The 10291-nt window shown below is 46.3% G+C and overlaps 1 non-coding gene across 1 annotated transcript; it reads left to right on the top strand.

Annotated features, from left to right (window-relative positions):
- Nucleotides 1-9185: 9185 nt before the first annotated feature.
- On the top strand, nucleotides 9186-9258 carry trnaf-gaa (transfer RNA phenylalanine (anticodon GAA)). Its single transcript has one exon. It is a non-coding gene; the product is annotated as a tRNA-Phe (tRNA).
- The last annotated feature ends 1033 nt before the right edge of the window (nucleotides 9259-10291 follow it).

Raw genomic sequence — 10291 nt, 5'->3', positions numbered from 1 at the left:
GCATTTGGATTCTCATCTCCGAGATTCAGACTGTTTGAGGAACTATGCAGCTGCAAGTGGGGCAAGGGAGCCTGAAACACTCATGTCAACCCACCTGAGGAAACATGTGGCTACACTTAGATAATGAACCTGAAAGAAAATGAGTTAGATCAACTTGCCAAAATTATGGGACATGATATTCATGTTCATCGTGAATACTATTGCCTAACCGAGAACACACTTCAGGTTGCAAAGATGAGCAAGCTGCTCATGGCAATTGAACGTGGAACTGAGGTCTACAAAGGCAAATCTCTTAATGAGATTGATTTGGGCATAGAAAGTGAGTAGAAAATAGATTTCATAATAGAATGCAATGTATAATTAAAAATGCTGGGGGTTTTTTGTTCTACTCACCACTTTAGTATGTGAAATAAGATAAGTTCACAAAATGTTGTTTTTATCAAAACAGCTGGTTTGTCTTCTGAAGTTATTCTTTCCTGTCTATAAATGACAGAAAGTAACTAAAAATGTCCATCCTGGTTACTTCTTCTCTTTAAGGGTCCTCCAAGCGCAAGAGGTCAAAGATGGCATCTGAATAATCTCAAAGTTTCAGACGGTATGAACATTTTTTGGGTCATACGAGGAGCACTGTGGAATGAAATATTGCATTATCTGTTAAGACGATAATTCGTGGTTAATAGTGAGGTGACGTGTTCTTCTGCAGCAGAAGAATCTGACATGCTGACTTAACAGGCCTCAGCTACAGGACCATCACACAAGCTCAAAAGGACAGAGAAAACAAGTTCTCAGACTTGAGTAGTGTTAATTACAGTAGATGTGGATTAACAACACATTACAAACTTGATCACCGGATAAATATTTGATTTATCAATATTGAGAATGTCTATCACATTTGTCATTTATATTTCAGCTGTGGACCTACAGTTACTCAGCAAAAACAAATGCCAGCGCAGGCTGTGGAGTTCTGCAGAAAAAGCAGCGGTGTGGTGACAACTGGGGCAGTGCATCACTATGCAAAGAGTTCCTGGTAAAAAGGTCTGCCTCAAGGCACTTGAAGCAGAACCAGCACTGGGCAGCCGCAACTGGAAAGATTTAAAGAATCATGTTGTAGTTCATTTTTAATTTATGTTGTGCAAATAAAGCCAGTTGTGACTAATTTCATGTGCTAAATTGTTTTAGTTTCTATCAATGGAGTGGGTGAATTAAAATAGGTAAATCAAGATTAGAGGACTTTGACAAACATTGCTTGGTGTTAAGCAAACTTAGCAAGTGACATGTAAGATTGAAAAAACCTAAAGTTTAGATGTCTGCAAATCTACTCAGTTTTAAATGCAGAGATGTATACTATATACCATTTTTATAATACATTTTTAATAGATGTAAATACAATCAAATTTAAATACACTTTACACTGGCAAAATTAAAAACCACATGCTTCCATCTCTGTAATGCTGTGGTTTGGTTTAACCAGGAAAGTAAGATGAAAGATCTGCTAAAATCTGGTGATATAATATGCATTGTTTTGGTGCTTTGTGACAGAAGGTCCAATTCACCAAATCTGCTTGGCAACAGGCTCCGATCCTCTCACATGTAGAAAAAAAAGATTTTTTTTTATTTCAAGTTTTCTAAATTCTGAAGTGACATTTTGATTCTCCATTGCCACCTCATGATAGATTTGTGTTTTGCACCATTGTAGCTATAGTAGAAGTGTAGGCCCTCACAGAATTCACAGAACGTGGGCCACACAAAGGCATAAAGACGTGTGTGTGTGTGATTTTTCAGGCGGCAACTTGAAAGAGAGATTCCAGAAAGAGTTGTGAAACAGAATTGTGTGAAGTACAATTTCTTCCCAGAAAGAGTGATACATTTACAGACACCCTCTCTGTTAGGGTAAGTAGGAAAGTACAGCAGGAAACAGGCGAGAGGCTTAGGAGACGAAGAGAAACCAGGCTGGCAGGAGCTAGGAGAAAACGTAAGGAACAGGAGAATACAACTGGTAGACAAAATAACAATGAGCAATAAAGGGGGCCTGAGAAATCGAGATTGAACTGGCAAGGGAGTGAACAGTGAGCAGGGTATAAGTAGGAAGAAGACTAATAAGGTGCAGCTGGTAATAATCAGGGAAGTGGAGCAGATGTGCCAGATTGTGAAATCAGGGTAAAGAAGCAAAAACAGTGAGGGAAGTGAGAGAGGCAGGTGCACCCGGGCAAACCTGACAGGACCCCCCTCAAGGATGGAGACCAGACAGACAAAACCATCGTCCCAGGGAGGGAGGCGGGGGCAACCAGAAGGAGGGCATAACCAGGGTCCCCCAGGTTTGTTCGGGTGTGCGCGGTAGAAATCGTGAAGGAGGGAATCATTGAGGATGAAGGAGCGGGGAATCCAGGACGGCTCCTCCAGACTCCTCCCAGTCCACCAGGTATTGGAAACCACGGCCCCTAGGGCAGACATCAAGGATCTGCCAGACGGTGTATGCTGGGCCCCCATCCACGTCCAGGGCTGGAGATGGCAGAGTTGGCGGTGGACAGAGGGGACTGGAGGAGACTGGTTTGACCTGGGAGACATGAAAAACAGGGTGAATGCGGAGGGAATCAGGTAGATGGAGTTTGACAGCAGTGGGATGTATGATTTCCTGGATGGCAAACGGCCCTAGGAACCGAGGCGACAGTTTGGGGCACACTCCTTTTAGGGGTATATGGGCGGAGGAGAGCCACACCTGTTGCCCAACCTGGTAGGTGGGAGCGGCCCGATGGCGGCGATCAGCAAGTCATTTATTTTGGTCTGCAGTACGTAATAGAGCAGCCCTGGTCTCCGCACAGACGGCCTGTGTCGCCCAGCGGGTGATGTGAGCTTGGACAGAGGGGACAACAATGTTAGTTTCCGCAGCGGACAGCAGGAGAGGTTGGTACCCCAGGGATGCCTGGAAGGGAGAGATACCGGTGGCGGTGCTAGAGAGGGTATTGTGGGCATATTCCACTCAGGGCAACAACTGGCTCAAGTCCTCAGGTGAGGAACTGGTGATGCAATGGAGTGCGTTCTCCAGCTCCTGGTTCAGCCATTCAGCTTGGCCGTTTAGCTTGGCCATTGGGTCAGAGGGCCGTGCAAAAAGCAGACCAGACATGTGAGGTGAATTGTGGACCGCTGTCAGAAACGATAGTGATGGGGGTGCCTTGAATACGAAAAACATGCTGAACCAGGAGCTGGGCGGTGTTTAGAGCATTAGGGAGTTGTGGAAGGGCGAGAAAATGGGTGGCTTTGGAGAAACAGTCGATGATGGTGAGAATGACAGTGTTGCCCTGGGAGGGACAAAATCCCACTGACAAGGGGAACCCTGGGAGGGTAACAAAATCAAGGGCAATATGAGACCAGGGCCGACATGGCGTGGTCAGTGGCCGAAGAAGACCCGCAGGAGACTGATGGAGTGGTTTGGATTACGTACAGGCAGTACAGGCAGCCATGTACTCCCTGGCGTCTTTCTCTAGGGTGGGCCACCAGAAGTAACATTTCAGGAGTGCTATGGTTTGTTGTACCCCCGGATGGCATGCTAGCCAAGAAGCATGGGCCCAGTCGAGGGTCTGGGCCCTAGCAGCCCAGGGGACGTATAATCTATCTGGTGGTCCACCCCCGGATAGGGTTCCCATTGCTGCACCTCCCGTATGGTATCCTCGATCTTCCATGTAATGGAGGCTACCACACAGGAGGCGGGCAGAATGGTTTCGGGTGTGTCAGTGGTGGCTGGGGGGTTGTATTGTCGGGAGAGGGCATCTGGTTTCTGGTTTCGGGACCCAGGCCGATAAGAGAGGGTAAACCGGAACCGGTCAAAGAACAAGGCCCGCCTCGCTTGTCTGGGGTTCAGTCTTTTGGCTGACTGGAGGTAGGCAAAGTTCTTGTGATCGGTTCAGACTAAAAACGGTTGGTCGGCTCCTCCGAGAATGTGCTGCCATTCCTCCAGGGAAAGCTTTACAGCCAGTAGTTCCTTGTTGCCCCATCATAATTACGTTCGGCCAGGGTCAACCGTCAGGAAAAAGTTCTTGGAAGGCCTGCTCCACTGTCCTGGGCCATGCAAACTTCACCTTGGTGGATGTGAGCTGTGTGAGGGGGGCTGCTATAGTGCTGTAGTTTTTGATAAAGCAGCGGTAGCAGTTTGCAAAGCCCAGGAAGCGTTGCAGGTCCTTCACACAGGTCGGGGTAGGCCAATTGGTGACAGCAGTAATTTTGGATGGGTCAGCGGAGTCTTCCCTGTTCAATGATGAACCCCAGGAATGCCACGGAGGGGGAGTGGAAGATGCACTTCTCAGCTTTAACATAAAGGCGGTTTTTCAGGAGTTGAAGAAGAACCTGGCGAACATGCTGTATGTGCTCTGTGAGGGAAGAAGAATAAATGAGAACGTCATCGAGGTAAACAAAATAAAACGACCAAGGAAATCACGAAGAATGTCAATCAACCCCTGGAAAACCACCAGCGCTTTGGGAGGGACCTGAAAGGCATCACCAGATACTCAAAGTGCCCAAGCGGGTTCTTGAAGGCAGTCTTCCACTCATCGCCCTCTCAGATGCGTACAAGGTGGTAGGCACTCCTGAGGTCCAGCTTGGTGAAGACTGCCGTGCCCTGGAGAGACTCAAAAGCAGAAGAGAGGAGAGGTAATGGGTATTTGTTCTTTACAGTGATGGCATTGAGACCATGGTAATCTATACATGGATGGAGGCCACCATCCTTCTTCCCCACAAAAAAGAACCCTGCACCCAGGGGTGAGGAAGAAGGATGGATCATACCTGCACGTCGGGCAGTTTCAATGTACTCCTCCAGGGCTTGCCGTTCGGGTTTTGAGATGTGGAAGAGGTGACTGTTGGGCAAGGTGGCTCCCGGGTACAGGTCAATAGCACAGTCGTATGGTCTATGAGGAGGGAGAGAATCAGTGGCCAGGTGTTTGTTGAACACCTGTTACAGGTCGTGATAGTCTGGAGGAATGTAGGACAGATCAGATGGCTCTGGAGGGGTAGATGGCATGGAGGTGGTGGGTTGTCCAGCGAGGAGACAGGTCGATGCACAGGTAGGGCTCCACTGGGTGATGGTGCCAGTAGTCTCCACGGTGGTGGAGAGGTGGAGTCTGATGGGTAATGTGGGTCAGCAGCTGGCCATCAATAGCCCGGGTCTCTATGGCATGGGGCAGTGGTTTGGCGGCTAGGCCTAGTTGCTCCACCAAGGCCGGATCCATAAGGTTACCCCCAGCTCCAGAGTCAAGGAGTGCATGGTGGGAGGACATCTGACCAGCCGTCTACAGGAGCATGGGGAGGAGGCAGCTAGTACCCGGCCTGGTGGAGGTGGAGGGATGGCCCATCAGTGTCCCCATTCACTGGCGGGCCCGCTCTTTTGACCCCCCCGGACAGGAGATGGTCCGGAGCCCCACAGTATTAGCAAGACCCGGTGCGGATGCGGTGGGCCTGTTCCTCGGGGTCCAGACTGGCCTGTCCCAAGTTCATGGGTTAATCCGATCTTCTGCGGGTGCCGGTGTTGGATTCCCCCATGCGGAGAGAAGCCCGGGCCTTGACTGGTGGTGATGGCGTGACACGGGTCCGGAGGGCCGACTGCTGCCCTGCTCATTCCTTGGGGAAAGAGCATTGCTGTTTGTCGATCCGAATGGCCAAGTCAACTAGGTAACGGAGGTCAGGGGGCTCGTCCTTAGTGTTCAGTTCAGCCTTGTTGTTTCCGTAACGCAGGTCCTCCCAGCCGGCCTCCGTAGCAAGGACCCAGGAGTCAATAGAGATCAGTCCAGGACTCGACAAGCCCCCTGGCGGATGGTCATAAGCTCCCTAGAAGCTTGGCTCTGATGAGAAGAAGGAGAAAAAACTGACCGTATTTCTTCCAGGAATTCCGTGACGGTGGTGCCCATGAGTGCACCACTGGAGTTCGCAGCCTCAGCCCATGTGAGCACTTTCCCTCGTAACTGGTTTATGACGTAGCTGATCTTCTCTCTGTCTGTCTGTTAGATAAGTCCGTGGTTGGTGATCGAACACCCAGCGGCACTGCAGCAGAAAACCCTGGCATTTTTCAACGCTGCCATCGAACATATCAGGTTCGGGTATGGGAGGATCTTGGCGGGGGCTAGCAGAACTGGAGGCTGAGCGTGGCAGTTGAGCCGGGTTTGCGGTGTGACCATGTTGAGACATAATGGCGGTGAGATGGGCTACTTGTTGGGTTAATGCGGAAATGTTCTGTTGCTGCTGCAGTACCTGAGCCATTCTCTCCATTTGTGCGTTGTAGTGGGCGTTAGACGATGAGCTACTTGCACCGGAGTCAGCAGGGTCCATGTGGACCAGTTCAATCTGTTAGGGTAGCTCAAACAAGGAAGTGAGCGAGTAATAATAGATGGACCCAGGTAGCTGACTGCGGTGCAAGTAGTGCCAAATTTATTTACAGTAAAATACACAGACAGGTAAACAAGCAGGGGAAAAACTGATGGAGAGGAAGATATCTGAGTGTGTAATGTTAATTTTACCTGTGATCCTTTGAATAAATCAGCACTGTTTTGAAGTTACTTGGACTGTCTCGTCTCTCAGAGTTAGCATGGTAGCAAGATCCGGTCCTTTCAACGTAATAAAAAGATTTACAAAAACAAAAGAAACTGTCACAGCAGCTGAGCTAGCCACTAATAGGCAGGGGACTATTAGTGTAGTCAATGTGCAACAATCAGCTGTTGTAACAGTGTAACTGGCTTAGGAGACGAAGACAAACCAGGCTGGCAGGAGCTAGGAGAAAACGTAAGGACTGGGAGAATACAACTGGTAGACAAAATAACAACAAGCAATAAAGGGGGCCTGAGAAATCGAGATTGAACTGGCAAAGGAGTGAACGGTGAGCAGGGTACTGTATAAGTAGGGAGAAGAGGTGCAGCTGGTGATAATCAGGGAAGTGGAGCAGGTGTGCCAGATTGTGAAATCAGGGTAAAGAAGCAAAAACAGTGAGGGAAGTGAGAGAGGCAGGTGCAGTCCCTCTCAGACACACAAAACCTCATTGAAAAATAGGAACACAATTTCACAGTTTAGCACCAAAAATAAGCAGCAAAATTAATGAATTTTCAAATCCAAAAAATGAAATTGCAGCACACTGGTTGCAGTGTTTAAAAATATATATTTCAATCTTCTACTTTCAACTCCTCCCACTGGGGGTCACCACAGCGAATCACCAGTTGCCACCCAACTGACGATTTGCATGTTACAGTTAATACGTTTTACACCGGATGTCTTTACACATGAAGTCTAATTTAGAGCTGCCAGTCAACCTAAGCTGCACATCTTTGGACTGTGGGTGGAAACCAGAGCACCTGGAGAGAACCCACACAGGCAGAGGGAGAACATGCAAACTCCACACAGAAAGGAAATGGGGCGGCCGGGGCTTGAACCTGGAACCTTCTTGCTATGGAGCGAAAGTGCTAACCACTGCACTGCCCTATACAAAAATATTTCAATGAACCAGTAAATAGAACATATTTTTTTAAAAATTATGGAAGGTTGTCAGTGTTTGTGTTCAATGTTAAACTGTTGCCCTTTGGAACAATAATATGGAATTATTGATTAATAAAATGTAGTCACCACATTTACAAAATGTCATTTTAAAGATAACAAATATCAACGTAGCCAGCCAAATTTGTGTAATGAGGGAAAGTGATAATCCTGATTTCTTTGTAACAATGCCATTTTCCAGTTTTTTCAGTCTTTGTGACAAGGCTTATATATCGATTATGACTGTTCCACAGCAGCCATCAGTACAATAAACAATATTATGATGTGCGGGGAAATACCTCCTCCTCCTATTCAAAAGGTCTGTGGGAGTCCTACATCCTGTTTCCCATTATATATTTATATTTCCCATTATAAGTGATAGCTTAATGCCCAGACTATTGCTGGACCATTACCCAATTCCATCTCCTCAACATGGCATGTCAGGCCTCATAGGCAGCGGGTGCTCAATCTGACAACAGCAGGTTTTTAAAGCCTTTGCCACAGGACAGAAAAGCTTATGCACACCACCAGAGAGAGGCAGCAGCGCTTACAGTGGTAGAGGAAGATGATACTGTGGACTGCTTACTCAAAAACAGATGATGTCTGTAATAAATGTTGTATTTGTCAGACATTAAAATACATTACATTTCATAATGCAGTCAGTCTTTTTATACTTTGAGATGGCTGAAAGAGAGAAAATCTGTTCATTTCTAGTACCACTGCATCAAATGTTCTCCTCAAAGTATCACTATCTACTGTATATTTTGAGAGATCAAAGATGCCAAGTGAACAGGTGCTGTTGAAGTGACAGTAGTGTCAGAACAAGTGCTAATGTAAAGAACAAGTGCTAGATACATTTTGTCATACAAACTACTTTCATTAAGGCACACAGAGAATAAAGTAAAAGGACAACAAGAATAAGACAGCAGAAGAAAAGCTGACACATCACAGCAGAGAGAAACTGAGAGACAGAGAAAACAGGGAGGAGGCAAAGAGAGTGAGAACAGCACACAGCTTAGATGTTCATGTGACAAGTTGACAGTGTAATAAAAGCACAATGCCATCAATGGAAAAGGCAGCCATTACTTAGTGCACTGAACCAAGCCAGATTAGTTATTTCTGTGGCAAAGCTTCAAAGGCAAGCAAAAGAATGGTAATACAATATCTCAAAGGCTATTAAAATAAAAATAATAAGCATTCTCATCCACCTTCCCCCTGCCCAGATTCCCTTACGAGTGACAGGGTTTTGTTATTTAGTGAGTCAAAAATTAATCTGGTGTATGGTACCTATTTGCAATGAAAAAATGGGCCAAATAAAACAAATGACTTCTTTTGTTCATTCATTTGCACATTGCCTCTCACCTGGCTCTTTCCTGATGTACTTAAGCCACAGATATAACCTGCTTGCTTCAACCTATAAGCTTATTTCAGCCCAAAATGGCTGTCTAATCAGTGCCCAGTGTGTGCTGGGTTACAGTGAGGCTGCAGATATTATCCAAACTGGTTCTGATAATAAGTTGGTGTATGAATATGAACTTCATTTGACGGGATGGAGAACATAACTCACTGGGGGAAAGAATGGACGACAATTGAAGAGAAATGTCAAGGCTACACAAAGGAGAAATACTGTTCATATGTCTGCAATGTAATATGCTCTTACATACACAATGCCTCAGTACGTGTGTGCTGAAATAGCTCAGCTGGGAGAGCATTAGACTGAAGATCTAAAGGTCCCTGGTTTGATCCTGGGTTTCAGCAGTGGCACCTTTGTCTATGGGGTGCTGAATTCTGTCGGTTTCAATAGTGTTAACTATTCTTTCTTTGAGGCGACAGTGGTGCAGTGGTAGAGCAGTCGTCTCCCAACCTGATGGTTCGAGTCTCGGTGCCGGTAGTCCACGTGTCAAAGTGTCCTTGGGCAAGACACTGAACCCCCCCATTGCCCCCGATGGTTAGAGCCATCGGTTGAGGTGGCGCTGCAAATGGCTGCCATCGGTTCTGTACCAGAAACAAATTCCTTGTGGGTAACATACTTGGCCAATAAAGGTGATTATCCTTATCCTTACATCTGTTCCTGATTACACATCTACTGATGTATCCATTTTGAAAAAGCAGTTCTTTCATCAGATATATCCTTGGCAATGAGGTTACACGCGTGCATATTTTTCCTGTTTTCAGACATCTTACGTGCTTTTAAATTAAGCAAGGCAGACTGTGTGAATTTATCATGTACGTGCTAACTATTTACATTTTAATCAGTCCTCCCGCGCAGCTATAATCTGCAACTTCACTACTCACACTGTACTTTCACTCAGTTGGGCACAGCATGTCACTCACTTTGGATGTTGAAACAGAACCCCTGAGAGGGTGTGGTCACTGACAACTCCAACAAAGATTCGGTCAACCAAAAGAAAACCAGTGTTACTTTTAGCCATTTTAATTTGTGCACAGGAGCGGTAACCTGCTGTCAGTATTTCTCCTGTTGCTGTTGGTCATGACACATTGTACAGTCTGATACTACCAGAGCTCGATTAGCCTTGTCCATATACAATATAGACTATATTATGGCCCCGTTTCAGTTTATTCTGCCCACAAAATGTTATATGTCATCTGTGCCATGTTGTTATGTTGTCTTTATACTTGCACAATTGCACTGAAATAACTTTGGATCGTGCACCAGCAAGACATGCCAGAAATCCATCCGATCTGAGCTAAATTGTTGACTGGTCAGGTGATTAATCAGAGAGGTGTCCAGTTAACTGGATACTGACATATTGTCAGTATTTGACACCCT

This window comes from Monopterus albus, unplaced genomic scaffold, assembly GCF_001952655.1.
Source record: "Monopterus albus unplaced genomic scaffold, M_albus_1.0 scaffold191.1, whole genome shotgun sequence".
Classification (NCBI taxonomy): Eukaryota; Metazoa; Chordata; class Actinopteri; order Synbranchiformes; family Synbranchidae; genus Monopterus; species Monopterus albus.
Note: the sequence above shows the minus strand (reverse complement) of the source record. Positions and strands in the feature narration are given on the sequence as shown.